The sequence below is a fragment of the Mobula hypostoma genome, chromosome 24, assembly GCF_963921235.1.
Source record: "Mobula hypostoma chromosome 24, sMobHyp1.1, whole genome shotgun sequence".
Classification (NCBI taxonomy): domain Eukaryota; kingdom Metazoa; phylum Chordata; class Chondrichthyes; order Myliobatiformes; family Myliobatidae; genus Mobula; species Mobula hypostoma.
Window position 1 is genome coordinate 20,239,334 of NC_086120.1, and position 14,444 is coordinate 20,253,777.

Genomic DNA, 14,444 nt, shown 5'->3' on the forward strand with positions numbered 1-14,444 from the left:
CATAGAATTTATCTATATCCTCATTTGTTCCATCTGTTGTTGGTGCATATACCTGTATAATTGCTAAATCAAATGGTTGTCCTCTGAATCTAACAAGGAGCACTCTTTCTGATATTGCCCAATGCCCTAAAACACTTTTTGCCATGTTTTCATCCATAAGAATTCCTACTCCATTAGTATGGGATGTTCCACCAAAATAAATTAGTGTTTTATTTCTATTCTGGCATGTTCCAGCACCTATCCAACAAACTTCGCTAACTCCCATGATGTTAATCTTTAGTCTTTCCTTTTCATGTATCACATTGTCCAATCTTCCTGCTTGATATAGGGTTCTTACATTCCAAGTGGCAATAATTTTCTTTTGTGTTACTTGAATTTTATGAGCAGTAGCTTGATGATGGCCGGGGATCCCCTGCTGACCAGAATCAAGCCTACTGAGCGAAGCATCTTTAGAATTGTCTTGAAGGTCCTCTTGATGCTGTTGTTGTGTGATACATTTTATGAGTTTGACCATGGTTTTCTTAGCAAAATAGATTCTAGGAAACCTAGTATCTAGCAACGGTGGTTTGCTATTGCCTACCGTTGGGCGAACTAAAGAAATCGCCATTTCTCTTCCCAAATGTTCATCCGCCTGTACTATAGCCATTGACATTTGAGGTCCTAGCTCATCTGCCTTCTCCGTCATAAGTTCAGTTACTGAACCAGCCGGATCTGCCGTTGGCCTTCGCTCGTATCCTGAGCAAGAACCCTTGCAGGTGCTACCGTTCCGGGTCAGAGCGGCCCTAGGAGCAATGAATGACTAAGGGGTAACTCCACTTTCCCCAAAGCTCTGAAAGTCCCAAATTAGAGCCTCATCACCGGTTGCAGTTTAGAGTCATACCCAGTACTTATAATCTTGTATACCTGTATCAAATCTCCTCTCAATCCTCTACGTTCTAAAGAATACAGTCAGAACCTATTCAATCTTTCCTTATAACTCAGGTCCTCCAAACCTGGCAACACCCTTGTAAGTTTTCTCTGTGCTCTTTCAACCTTGTTTACATCTTTCCTGTAGGTAGGAGACTAAGTTGCACACAATACTCCAAATTAGGCCTCACCAGCATCTTATCCAACCTCAACATAACATCCCATCTTCTGTACTCAGATCCCTTTGACCTACTATACTCCTCAGTGCCGTACTGATCACAGTGTAAGACATAGAACATAGAAATTTACGGCACATTACAGGCCCTTTGACCCACAATGTTGTGACGACTGTGTAACTTACTCTGGAGACTGCCTAGAATTTTCCTAGTGCATACCCCTTAATTTTTCTAAGCTCCATATACCTATCTAAGAGGCTCTTAAAAGACCCTATTGTATCTGCTTCCACCACCGCTGCCAGCAGCGCATTCCACGCACCCACCACTCTGTGTGGAAAAACTCACCCCTGATATCCCCTTTGTAACCATTTCCAAGCACCATAAAACTATGCCCCCTCATGTTAGCCATTTCATCCTTAGGAAAAAGCCTCTGGCTGTCCATATGATCAATGCCCCTCATCAACTTATACACCTCTGTCAGGTCACCTCTCATTCTCCTTCGCTCCAAGGGGAAAAGGCCAAGTTCACTCAATCTATTCTCATAAGGTACCCTCTCCAGTCCAAACAACATCCTTGTAAATCTCTTCTGCACTCTCTCTAAGGTATCCACATCTTTCCTGTAGTGAGGTGACCAGAACTGAACCTAGTTCTCCAAGTGGGGTCTGACCAAGGTCTTACATAGCCATAACAATACCTCACGGCTCTTAAAATCAAACCCACAGTTGATAAATGCCAACACACCATATGTCTTCTTGTCAACCTGCACAGCAGCTTTGAGTGTCCTATCTAAACGGACCCCAAGATCTCCCAGATCCTCCACACTGCCAAGAGTCTTACCATTTATATTCTGTCTTCAAATTCGACCTTCCAAAATGAACCACTTCACACTTATCTGGGTTGAAGTCCATCTGCCACTTCTCAGCCCAGTTCTGCATCCTATCGATGTTCCACTGTAACCTCTGACAACCCTCCAGCCTATCCACAACACCCCCAAGCTTTGTGTCACTGGACCTACCCTGGCTGGTCCTACTAAAGTACAAAACCTTCACACTTGTTTGTATTAAATTCCATCTGCCATTTTTCAGCTTATTTCTCCAGCTGATGCAGATCTCTCTGCAAGCCATGATAGCCTTCCTCACTGTCCACTATACCCCCAGTCTTGGTGTCATCTGCAAACTTGCTGATCCAGTTAACCATATTACCAACACTGATGGAGATGACAAACAACAGAGGACCCAGCACTGATTCTAGCGGCACACTGCTAGTCACAGGCCTCCAGTCAGAGAGTCAACCCTGTACGACCACTCTCCGGCTTCTCTCACAAAGCCAATGTGTTCACGACTGAGATGTGGTATTTTCTGCAATGCCATAGCCACTCAGCACCATTTCTGTCCCCTCCAGACATTTGACAGTCACATAAGGATATTTCTTCCCTTCACAAATTCCACTGCCTCCTCTTCTTCACCTTCCCCCCCCCCCATGCTATAACAATCTCAGATGACCACATTGAGACATCTTCCTGCACTCACAAACAGCCAAACATGCCAGGATTGCAAGGAATAGTCGCTTCAAGAGAGCAGGGGATCCTGTTGGGCTCAGACACAGGAGGAAAAGGTCCTTTGCCTGATGGGTATTGGGCAGTTAAATCTTATAATGCTGGGGTCCCCTGAGGGAGACACAATATTTGTGGTATGCAAATATCTTATTATCCCTAAACACCACTCATTTCCTTGCTAAAATCTAATTCCAAAAGATTCTGCACGTGAGCTGACATATTCTGTAAAAGGTATATATAGTCATTATTGATATGCTTTTTATTTCTCTCCTTAGCATTGCAGCTCCTTAGAGAGAAGATCACTTCCAGCATGACAGTAAGAAATAATTGCTGTGGAAGAGCAGGAGTTTAAAGATGATGACCCTCTGGATGATGTGGGGGCAGAAGGACACCCTTTACATCACTTCTATCCCCGGTAAGTGCAACTCTGATAACATGAGGGCAGAACATGGTTTGGAAGTCAGTCTTTTAGAGCAGGAACACAGGGAATTACAGATAAAGTCTGTGCAGTGAAAGGCTTAGACATTTTCCACCCTGTCAGAGCAAATGTTTATGATGACTAAGAACATGAAGGAACCCATCACTTTCATAGGAGGTCAGGTGCAACCAGAAGATCAATTCTAATCTGGAGTGGAAGTTCACTTCTATACCAGGCATGGGAACCTTCTGGAAAGGTTAACTTGTCACATGTTCTATCAACTGTCTAGCTGGCACCAAGCCGGTGTGATGTGAAAACACCTCATTGCTCTCAGATAATGGATAATAATTTGCTGCTTCATTCGGCAGTAAGGATGATCATTATTTATCTTTTTATTATGGATGGGGTTTAATGAATCAAGTGGTGGGACTGCATGTCATGTGTCAACAAACCTTTCGTGTGTGCCATGTTGAGCATGTTCATCACTTCTGCTATAGCCATTTCTGGTAGAAGACAGGAAGTGGAAGTTAGCCCTTACAGGGAATGAGTTAATTTTGGGTATTCAGCATATAATTTTGCATCCCCTCGCCTGGCACTAGCTGTAGAGAATAAGGTAACATGGCAAAGCACACCGAAGTCTTTTCTATAATTAGGAACCAGTATAGTTTAGTAAATATTGTATCAATTCTGCTTTCAATTTCATTTTGAATGTTATCAGTTTCATGATGTTAGAACTTCAATTTTTGTTTTTAATGCTGAATAAAGTAGTTCTGCAGTAGCTTAATTCTGTGTGTCATGAAATTTTGTGCAGAGCAATGAGGGACCACAATCAGAATAGATGAACTGATATGTTAAACAGCAATCCTCATTATATTCTGAAACTTCAGAATCAGACTTTCAACAGCCAGAGACATCACAGATTAAATGCCAATGTATTTGCATCTATCATTACAGAGGATGAATAACTTTGGAAGTAGTTCTGTGGTTGTTGTCTTTATGAAGCTCATTAATTGGAAAAAGCCTTGTTGCCTCTTATTATTTCAAAGTACAGAAAATTAATTATATTGACAACAGAAGAAAGTTCATGTACACCATGACGACTGTCCTTTGTTGAATTTCCTCTTAGATGGTCATACATTTTTTGCATGTTGATAATTCAGTATTTGTTCTACATAAGCGAAAGAAACTTTGATATTTAACATTGCCATTCTATTTGAAGAGGTGGAATCATGTCGTGGAGTTTCGTATCCTATTTGCAGAGCCACTTACTGTTGAAGTGAGATAGCAATTTAGAACTAACATTCATTAGTAATTGCAGTAGTTACATCCTCAAGACCTCTTCCTTCAAAAATGGATGTCAGCAAAGGTTATGCCTTCACACCAGCAGACCATTAACAGCACAGCTTTGATGAATTCAAGCTATTGCTTTCATTTCCCTTGCCTGCCTGTCTTGAAATACAATACTTCTATGGCTGCTTCTTAAGTACAAGCAGAGAAATACAACATCTGAAAGAAAATCCAATACAGTGAATTTTGGTTAATTGGAACACATCAGGACCAGTACATTTTTGCCCAATTAAATGGCTGCCCCAATTAGCTGAAGTTTGACAAAAAGAGTTAGAAAGAAGTACTAAGAAGACAAACTACCATATAACTGAGGAACAATTTATGTATTTAAATTAAATATAGGACAAATTACAACACTACCAATACCTCTACAGTACTATAAAGCTGTGTTTTAGTTCTTAATAGTTATCGATGGAGGAATTCATCTGGTGTATGCCACTGTGATATTTTGATTATGTGTAAATGAACAAAGTCAGTGCAGAAACTTAGTGTATTTAATGGGCTGCCTTCACATAAAGCTACTGATGACTGCATCCTCCAAATCTTCATTTTCATTGTAAAATTCAAGTTGATTGTCGATACCCTCAAATTCTTTATAGTTTCTAACTTGTTGAAATAGTGAAATTGTTTCATTTTCACTCCTGGCTGTGCCTGACATTTCCAAGCCTGAATACTTGAAACCACAGTGAGCAAAACAGTTCCGAATTGTTTTACTGCATATTTCTCACCAACTGTCAATGACAAAAATCACTGCGTTTTGAACACAAACGCATGCAACTGACGCTCTTTAAAAACTGTTTGCTCTAAGTACCGTGTAGTGTTTAATGGCCACACAGTGCACATGACTGACAATAGTTAGAAACTGTTTGGTAACAGTCTACTGTCCCAATTAAGCTGCATTGTGCCCCAAATAAATGAAGGAAATCCTGCCTATTTTTTGACTAGATTTTGTTCTTTAGAGTTGTCCCAAATAAGTGGTTGATCTGATTGATTGATGGCCTAATCCACAGTGTTTCAGTAAATAGTATGAACAACTGGAATTTGCTGATTCAATGCAGAAAGTATTAATAATTAATTTCTGATTGATAAAGTTCAAACTAAATTTATTATCAAAATGCAGAGCCGTCACAAGATACAACCCTGTAATTCATTTTCTTGTAGGCATACTCAAGAAATTCAATAACCATAGTAGAATCAATGAAAGATCACACCAACAGGGCAGACAACCAGTGTGCAAAAGACAACAAACTGTGCAAATACAGAAAGAAAGAAAAAATAATAATAATAATAAATAAACAATAAATATTGAGAACATGAGATGAAGAGTGCCTGAAAGTGAGTCCATAGGTTGTGAGGACAGTTCTGTTTTGGGCAAGTGAAGTTGAGTGAAGTTACTTCCTCTGGGTCAGGAGCCCGATGGTTGAGTGGTAATAACTGTCTTTGAACCTGGGTAATTTGAGTCCTGCAGCTCCTGTACCTTCTTCCTGATGACAGCAACAAGAAGAGAGCATAACCTGGGTGGTTGTGGTCCCTGATGATGGATGCTACTTAACTGCGACAGCTCTCTGTGTTGATATGTTTAATGGTGTGGAGGGGTTTAACCATTATGGACTGGGCTGTATTCACTACTTTCTGTAGGATTTTCCATTTGAGGCCATTGGTGTTTCTATACTAGTCCGTGATACAGTCAACATAGTCTCTACCACTCAACTATAGAAGTTTGTCAAAGTAAAGGCACTACTGTGCTTTCTTTGTACTTGCACTTGCGTGCTGGGCCCAGGACAGGTCCTCTGAAATGATAACCTCGGCCTCTGATTAACCTGTGATCATTGTACAGTTAATCCTACTTCTAAAAGAGAGGTGTTAATTTATACATCTCTAATGAGATACACAAGTTGTGTATATTTCATTGGCTTTCCACTTTAATATTGAAATTGAACCTGGCTACACTTCTGAAAAGCTAGCCACCACCCAGATTTTATTAAATTATCAAAATACCCCTGGTGCCCTTCTCCTTCCCTTTCTCCCATGGTCCAGTCTCTTATCAAACAGCAGACTGGTAGAACATATGAAGGAGAGGCCTGCATAAGCCAAAGGACATCAGTCTCCTCAGGAAGTAGAGGCGACTCTGGCCCTTCTTGTACACAGCCTCTGTATTGTGGTCCACTGAAGTCTGTTGTCCAGGTGCGTCACCAGTTACTTGTAGGTCTTCACCACATCTACGTGGTAAGCAATGCAGCCTTGTCTTCCTAAAGTCTATCACCATCTCCTTTGTCTTACTGATGTTGAGTTGCAGATGATTCAGCTTGCACCATTTGATAAAGTCCTCCATCAGAGCCCTGTGTTCATCCTTATATCCTCCCTTTATACGTCCAACTATTGCCGAGTCATTGGAGAATTTCTGCAGATGACATGACTCAATGTTGTATCTGAAGTCCGAAGTCCGAGATATACAGGAAGGGAGCCAGTACAGTCCCCTGTGGGGCCCTAGTCCTGACACATAGCTCTGAAGCTGCACAACCTGTGGTCTTCCAGTCAGGTACTCCATTATCCAGGATACAATGGGAGTGCCAACCTGCAATGAAGGGAGCTTCTCCCACAGCAATGAGGGCTGTATGATATTGAAGTCACTTGAGAAATCAAAAAACATGATCCACACAGTGCTGCCCTGCTTATCCAAATGGGAGTAGGCTCTGTTCAGCAGATGGATGATAACATCGTCAACTTCAGTGTGCTCCTGGTAGGCAAACTGCAGAGGATTGACTGCTGATATGACCAGGGGTCAAAGATAAGGCAGGACCAGCCTCTCTAGGCTCTTCATGATGTGTGAGGTCAGGGCCAACATGAGTAAGTTTTTACAAGCTTTGGAACAAGAACAGGGACTCCTTAAACACAAAATAATCTGCAGATGCTGGGGTCAAAGCAACACTCACAACACGCTGGAGGAACTGCTGAGTTCTTTATAGGGCCTCTGCTCCTTCCCCCTACAGTCCTGATGAAGGGTTCTGGCCTGAAACGTCGACCGATCTTTTCCACGGATGCTGCCTGACCTGCTGAGTTCCTCCAGCGTGTTGTGAGTGAACAGGGACTCCTTAGAGTTTGAGCAAGGTAGGGTTCAGGTAGGGCGAATGAAAAGGAACGGAGTAGTGGGGGGGGGGGATAATATAATTAAGAGGATAGATAATCTATACAGTTCTAATGTGAGTCCCAAAGGCTGTATTGCTTGCTTAGTGTCAGGAGTAAGGACTAGACCTTAAAGCTGGATAAAAACATGGAACAGGAGAGGAAAGTATATTTTACTCTTTCCTTTCAGAAACAAACTAAAGTGTATGAGAAGAATAGGAGAAAGGAAGACGTTTCCTGGTCCATGTGGGAATCGGCAACATCGGTAGGATAAAGGAGGTGGTTTTGCTGAAGGAAATGAAAAATCCTCGGTCCAATTAAAATGCAGAACAACTGGATTACTACCCGAGGTATAGTCAGATATAACTGACAGAGGCAGTAAGGATAGAGTGTTGAATACTTGGCTCAAAGGTTAGAGTGGGAGAAATGTTTCTCTTTTCCTGGGACACTGTGGACCTGGGGAACTGCCAAAGCAGTTGGAATAGAGCCGATTAGGGCAGGCTACAGATCAACTGAGTTGCAGCAAATCTAATAGTTCAAATCATTGGTAAGGCATTATGTAAGTAGTTAAAGTTGGGGTTCATGTTCATGCAAGACAAAAAGTAGAAAGTCAAAGGAAATGATAAGGTGATTATGCCGGCGGCAAAATGGATAGTGAGAACCAGAGTGTGAAAGGGAAGAATATACAGTGGCATGCAAAAGTTCGGGCACCCTTGGTCAAAATTTCTGTTACTGTGAATAGTTAAGTGAGTAGAAGATGAGCTGATCTCCAAAAGTCATAAAGTTAAAGATGAAACATTCTTTTCAACATTTTAAGCAAGATTGGTGTATTATTTTTGTTTTGTACAATTTTAGAATGTTAAAGAAAGGAAAGGAGCACCATGCAAAGGTTTGGGCGCCCCAAGAGATTTGAGCTGTCAGACAACTTTTTACCAAGGTCTCAGACCTTAATTAGCTTGTTAGGGCTATGGCTTGTTCACAGTCAATATTAGGAAAGGCCAGGTGATGCAAATTTCAAAGCTTTATAAATACCTTGACTCCTCAAACCTTGTCCCAACAATCAGCAGCCATGGGCTCCTCTAAGCTGCTGCCTAGCACTCTGAAAATTAAAATAAATGATGCCCACAAAGCAGGAGAAGGCTATAAGAAGATAGCAAAGCGTTTTCAGGTAGCCATTTCCTCAGTTCGTAATGTAATTAAGAAATGGCAGTTAACAGGAATGGTGGAGGTCAAGTTGAGATCTGGAAGACCAAGAAAACTTTCTGAGAGAACTGCTCGTAGGATTGCTAGAAAGGCAAATCAAAACCCCGTTTCACTGCAAAAGACCCTCAGGAAGATTTAGCAGACTCTGGACTGGTGGTGCACTGTTCTACTGTGCAGCAACACCTACACAAATATGACCTTCGTGGTAGAGTCATCAGAGGAAAACCCTTCCTGCATCCTCACCACAGTATTCAGCGTCAGAAGTTTGCAAAGGAACATCTAAGTGTAAGGGGTTTCTTGTTTTATGTTACTGCGTAGGCTAATCAAAATGGCTTCTTTGTTATGTTAACTGCTGAGATTTTCTCTCACTAGCAGCTTGTTTGGGTTATAGAGGGAGTTGTATTCAGTTGCTAACCAATTGGGATAGATGTTATTCTTTTTTGTGTGTCTGTAAGCTATTGTGATGCGTGGGTTTTTGGGCAGAAGGTGCGATGGGGAGAGAGAGAGTAGACGCGATGCTGTGAGCTGGCTGACGGGTTGGATCCTGAGTCGGAGTCCAAGGTCCAGGGTCTTCAGCGGGGAGGGGAGATGAAGACAGACTCGTGTGGAGAGCCTGGTCGACCACTGTGGTTGGTCCCAGGCGGTGGGTCGAGATGGTCAGAGGGGATCGAATGGTGAAAAGAGGATCGTTACTAGAGCTCCAACTGTTTGTGCATGAAGAGATTGAACTTTGATACGTTTGGCCCCTTTTATTTTCCTTTTATATTTTATCTCTATTAATTACATAGTTCCAGTAATATCTATAAATTGTAATTCATTTAATCGTATATGGTGTATTGTCTGTTATTTGGTGGGGGTGGGGTACATTACACAGCATTCACACAAACTTAATTGCCCAGTTTGGCAGGGCCGAGGGCTGTTTCCCCTAGATGACAGCGAGTTGAGCGACCCTGACGCTTACCGGGGGGTTACATTAACAAGCCTGATGCATTTTGGAAACAAGTCCTGTGGACTGATGAAATTAAAATAGATCTTTTTGGCCGCAATGTGCAAAGGTATGTTTGGAGAAAAAAGGGTGCAGAATTTCATGAAAAGAATACCTCTCCAACTGTTAAGCACAGGGGTGGATCGATCATGCTTTGGGCTTGTGTTGCAGCCAGTGGCATGGGGAACATTTCACTGGTAGAGGGAAAGAATGAATTCAATTAAATACCAGCAAATTCTGGAAGCAAACATCACACTGTCTGTTAAAAAAAAAAGCTGAAGATGAAAAGAGGATGGCTTCTACAACAGGATAATGATCCTAAACACACCTCAAAATCCACAATGGACTACCTCAAGAGGTGCAAGCTGAAGGTTTTGCCATGGCCCTCACAGTCCCTCGACCTAAACATCATCGAAAATCTGTGGATAGACCTCAAAAGAGCAGTGCATGCAAGATAGCCCAAGAATCTCACAGAACTAGAAGCCTTTTGCAAGGAAGAATGGGTGAAAATCCCCCAAACAAGAACTGAAAGACTCTTAGCTGGCTGCAGAAAGCATTTACAAGCTGCGATACTTGCCAAAGGGGGTGTTACTAAGTACTGACCATGCAGTGTGCCCAAACTTTTGCTTTTTTATTATTTTGAAACTGTAAAAGATGGAAATAAAAAAGTAATCTTGCTTGAACTATTAAAGAAATGTGTTATCTTTAACTTTATGCCTTTTGGAAATCAGGTCATCTTTTATTTGCTTAGCTTTTCACAGTAACAGAAATTTTGAGCAGGGTGCCCAAACTTTTGCATGTCACTGTAACATGTAAAGTTACAACTCTAGGTAAACAGTGAAAAATAATGACACAAGTGAAGTCTTTTTATCTAAATGCACATACCATTCATAATAAAGTAGACAATTGAATTGTATATATAGAAATTATCAGAAATTACAAAGATATGCCTAGTGACCAAAGCTGGAATTAATTATTCCAAGATATTTAAATTTTTGCAAAGGATTGCAAATGGAAAATGAGAAGTGATTACACCTGTTTTAAAAGCATGGACTAAAAGCACTAGATAGGATCCTACCTCAAGAATCAAGATCTGGGATTAGGGCAAGTGAAGCTAAGATAAGCATGGGCAGAACACAGTGATGAGAATTATTAGGTAGTGTTACTAAGAGAATCAGGGGCATATTAACAAGAGTAACACTAATAGTGGGGGACTTTAATCTACATCTAAACTGGGATATTAGCTGTGATGGTGTGAAGAACAAATTCCTCAATTTATAGCAGATAGTTTTCCAAATCATTATGTTGAGAAATCAAATTAGAAGTAGACCTTTTTGATCTATTGTTATACATTGAGTAAGGATTAATTAATGCTTTTTGTAAGTAAGAGGCCTTTAGGGATGACTGATAATTTGATTTAAAATTTTATATTATTGGGACTAGAAAGGAGTTAATTCAATCTTAAATCTAAATAATTCAATCTACAATGAAATGAGATATGAATTGACTGATAGATTAGGCAATTATTAGAAGGTGTACCACTAAACAAACAATAGCTAACACTTAAATAATTTATATATACTGTAGTTTGCAACAACTACATATTCCCTCAGAGCAAAACAAAACGGAAAAAGTGGTTCAAGTATCTAATGAAAAGTTAAAGATAGTGGCATTGTGTTACCAAGAAGTACAATACACTTGAAATCTTGAAAGTTACAGAATTCTGCAAGGAATGACCAAGAAAAGGGTAACTAGAATACAACAGTAATGTGCAACACACACAAAAAGCTGGAGGAACTCAGCAGGTCAGGAAGCATTTATGGAAATGAGTAAGCAGTCGACATTTAAAACAAAGGAGCTGATCGTGGATTACAGGAGGAACGGAGACAGACTCCACATCAATGAGACTGCATTTGAGAGGGTGAGTAGTTTCAAGTTCCTTGGTATACACATCACTGAAGATCTCACCTGGACTGTACACACCGACCTTGTGGCAAAAACAGCACAACAGCATCTCTTCCACTTCAGGAGACTGAAGAAGTTCGGCATGAGCCCTCAAATCCTCAAGACCTTCTACAGGGGCACCTTTGGGAGTATCCTGACTGGCTGTATCACCACCTTGTACGGGAACTGCATCAGTCTTGATCGCTGGGCACTGCAGAGTGTGGTATGGACAGCCCAGTGCATCTGTGGATGTGAACTTCCCTCCACTGAGGACATTTACAGCAACAGGTGCATAAAGAAGGCCTGGAAGTTCATCGAAGACACCAGTCACCCCCAAACATAAACTATTTCAGCTGTTTCTGTCTGGCAAATGGTACCACAACATTAAAGCCAGGACCAACAGGCTTCTTTCTACAAGCCATTGGACTTATAAATTCACATATCTATACATTGCAATGGAGTCAATAACACAAAGAATTTTACTCTCTCACATTGTGGGATGAATGTAAAATTTAAATAAATTCAATCAGGACAGTTAATAATGTTGCAGGAAGCATGAAAACAGACTGAAAAGGCTCTTATGTGCAGCTAAAATGAAAATGATCAACAAAAGTTAGAGTGATCAAGACACATAGCACAGAAATGTGTCTGATACATCAAGTTCGATCTGACCATCAACCACTTGTTGCCACTAAAATTAGTCCCATGTTTATTCTCCCCACATTGTCATTAACTGGAACACCTGGAGAGCAAAGATGCATACATCAGGATGCTCTATATAGATTACAACTGGGTATTTAATGCCATCATCCCCTCTAAACTAATCAGTTAATTCCCAAGACCCCCTTGTGCAATTGGATCCTGGATTATCCCCTTGTAGACCCCAGTCAATTCGTATTGGCAAAAATATCTCCTCCACAATCTCCATCAGTACAGGAGCACCACATGGATGTGTACTTAGCCCCCTGCTCTACTCTTTACATCTCTAACTGTGAGCCTAAGTACAGTTCCAACACCATATACAAGTTTGCTGATGACACCACTGTTGTGGGCTGTATCAAAGGTGGTGATGAATCAGCATACAGGAGGGACACTAAAAATGAGGCTGAGTGGTGTAATAATAACAACCTCTCACTCAATGTCAATAACAAAGGAACTGATTGTAGACTTCAGGAGAGGGAAACCAGAGGTCCATGAGCCAGTTATCATCAGAGATGGAGAAGGTCGGTAACTTTAAATTCCTGGGTGTCACTATCTCAAGAGGACCTGTCCTGGACCCATCATATTCAGTGCCTAAAAAAGTATTCACCCCCTTGGAAGCTTTGGTGTTTTATTGTTTAACAACATTGAATTACAGTGGACTTAATTTGGCCTTTTTGACACTGATCAATGAAAAAATAATCTTTTGTGTCAAAGTGAAAATAGATCTCTACAAAGTTATCTAAATTAATTACAAATATAAAACACAATAATTGATTGCATATGTAATCACCCCCTTCAAGTCAATATTTAGTAGATGCACGTTTGGCAGCAATTACAGCATTTTGAGTCTGTGTGGATAGGTCTGTAGCAGCTCTGTAGATCTGGACACTGCAATTTCTTCCCCCGTCCCCCCATTTCTCTTCACAAAATTGCTCAGGTTCTGTCAGATTGCATGGGGACTGAGTGAACAGCCCTTTTCATGTCCAGTTACAAAATTTCAATTGGATTGAGGTCTGGACTCTGACTTGGCCACTCCAGCCATTCTTGTGTAGCTTTGGCTTTACACTTGGGGTCATTGCCTTGCTGGAAAACAAATTTTCTCCCAAGTTCTGCATCAGGTTTTCCTCAAAAACCTGATGCTTCAGGATTTCCCTGTATTTTGCTGCATCTTTTTTGTCCGCTACCTTCGCAAGTCTGCCAGGGTCTGCTGCAGTGAAGCATCCCCACAGCATGATGCAGCCACCACCATGCTTCATGGTAGGGATGGTGTGTTTCTGATGATGTCTGGTGTTGAGCATACAGGAAATAAAGTGTTTAGTCTGATGGCTAAAAAGCTCAATTTTGGTTTCATCAGACTATAGAACTGTCTTCTAGCTGAATTCAGAGTCACCCATATCCTTCTGGCAAACTCTAGCTGAGATTTCTTGTGCTTTTTTTTTCCAACAATGGCTTTCTCTTTGCCACTGTCCTATAAAGCTGCAACTGGTAAAGCATCCGGGCAACAGTTGTATGCGCAGTCTCTCCCACCTCAGCCACTGAAGCTTGTAACTCTTCTAGAGTTGACATAGGTTTCTTAGGCTACGTCCACACTAGACTGGATAATTTTGAAAACGCCGGTTTCGAGTAAAAACGACAGGCGTCCATACTAAGCGTTTTTCAAAATATCTCTGTCCACACTAAAACAGATATTTGGGCGAATCTACTCCTACTGTGCATGTGCAGACACATCTACAGAAAACAAGCAAAGAGGAAACGGTATAATATTTACGTTTCCACGGCGGCGTTGTGCCATTTCCATTGGTCAAAAACTGGAGTACCAACAACAACAGTGAAAGGAAGTTTTCAACAATGTCTTTGAGGAATACAAAGAAAACCTCCGCTGGGAAAATCAGACCAGACTTCTTCGTTTAGACAGACAATTAAGTCGAGCTGTTTCTGCGAGTTACAAACGACTACAAAGTCAGCAAAGCAGTGGAGATGTTTAATTCCAAACAAGCTATTAACGTAGTCAATAAAGTAAACAACACACGCATGAAGCCGTCCTCTACCCAAGATCAACAATTACAAAATGTTAAATGGTCAACT

The 14,444-nt window shown here is 41.1% G+C and overlaps 1 protein-coding gene across 4 annotated transcripts in view; it reads left to right on the forward strand.

The window, feature by feature from the left end:
* LOC134337276 (E3 ubiquitin-protein ligase MARCHF2-like) overlaps window positions 1-14,444 on the forward strand; it is a 91,643-nt gene that overhangs the window by 37,327 nt on the left and 39,872 nt on the right. For all 4 annotated transcript variants that reach the window (XM_063032144.1, XM_063032147.1, XM_063032146.1 and 1 more), the window contains one exon: window positions 2,913-3,052. The gene's annotated coding sequence lies outside the window, so the exon portion shown is untranslated. The remainder of the gene's footprint in view (window positions 1-2,912; window positions 3,053-14,444) is intronic.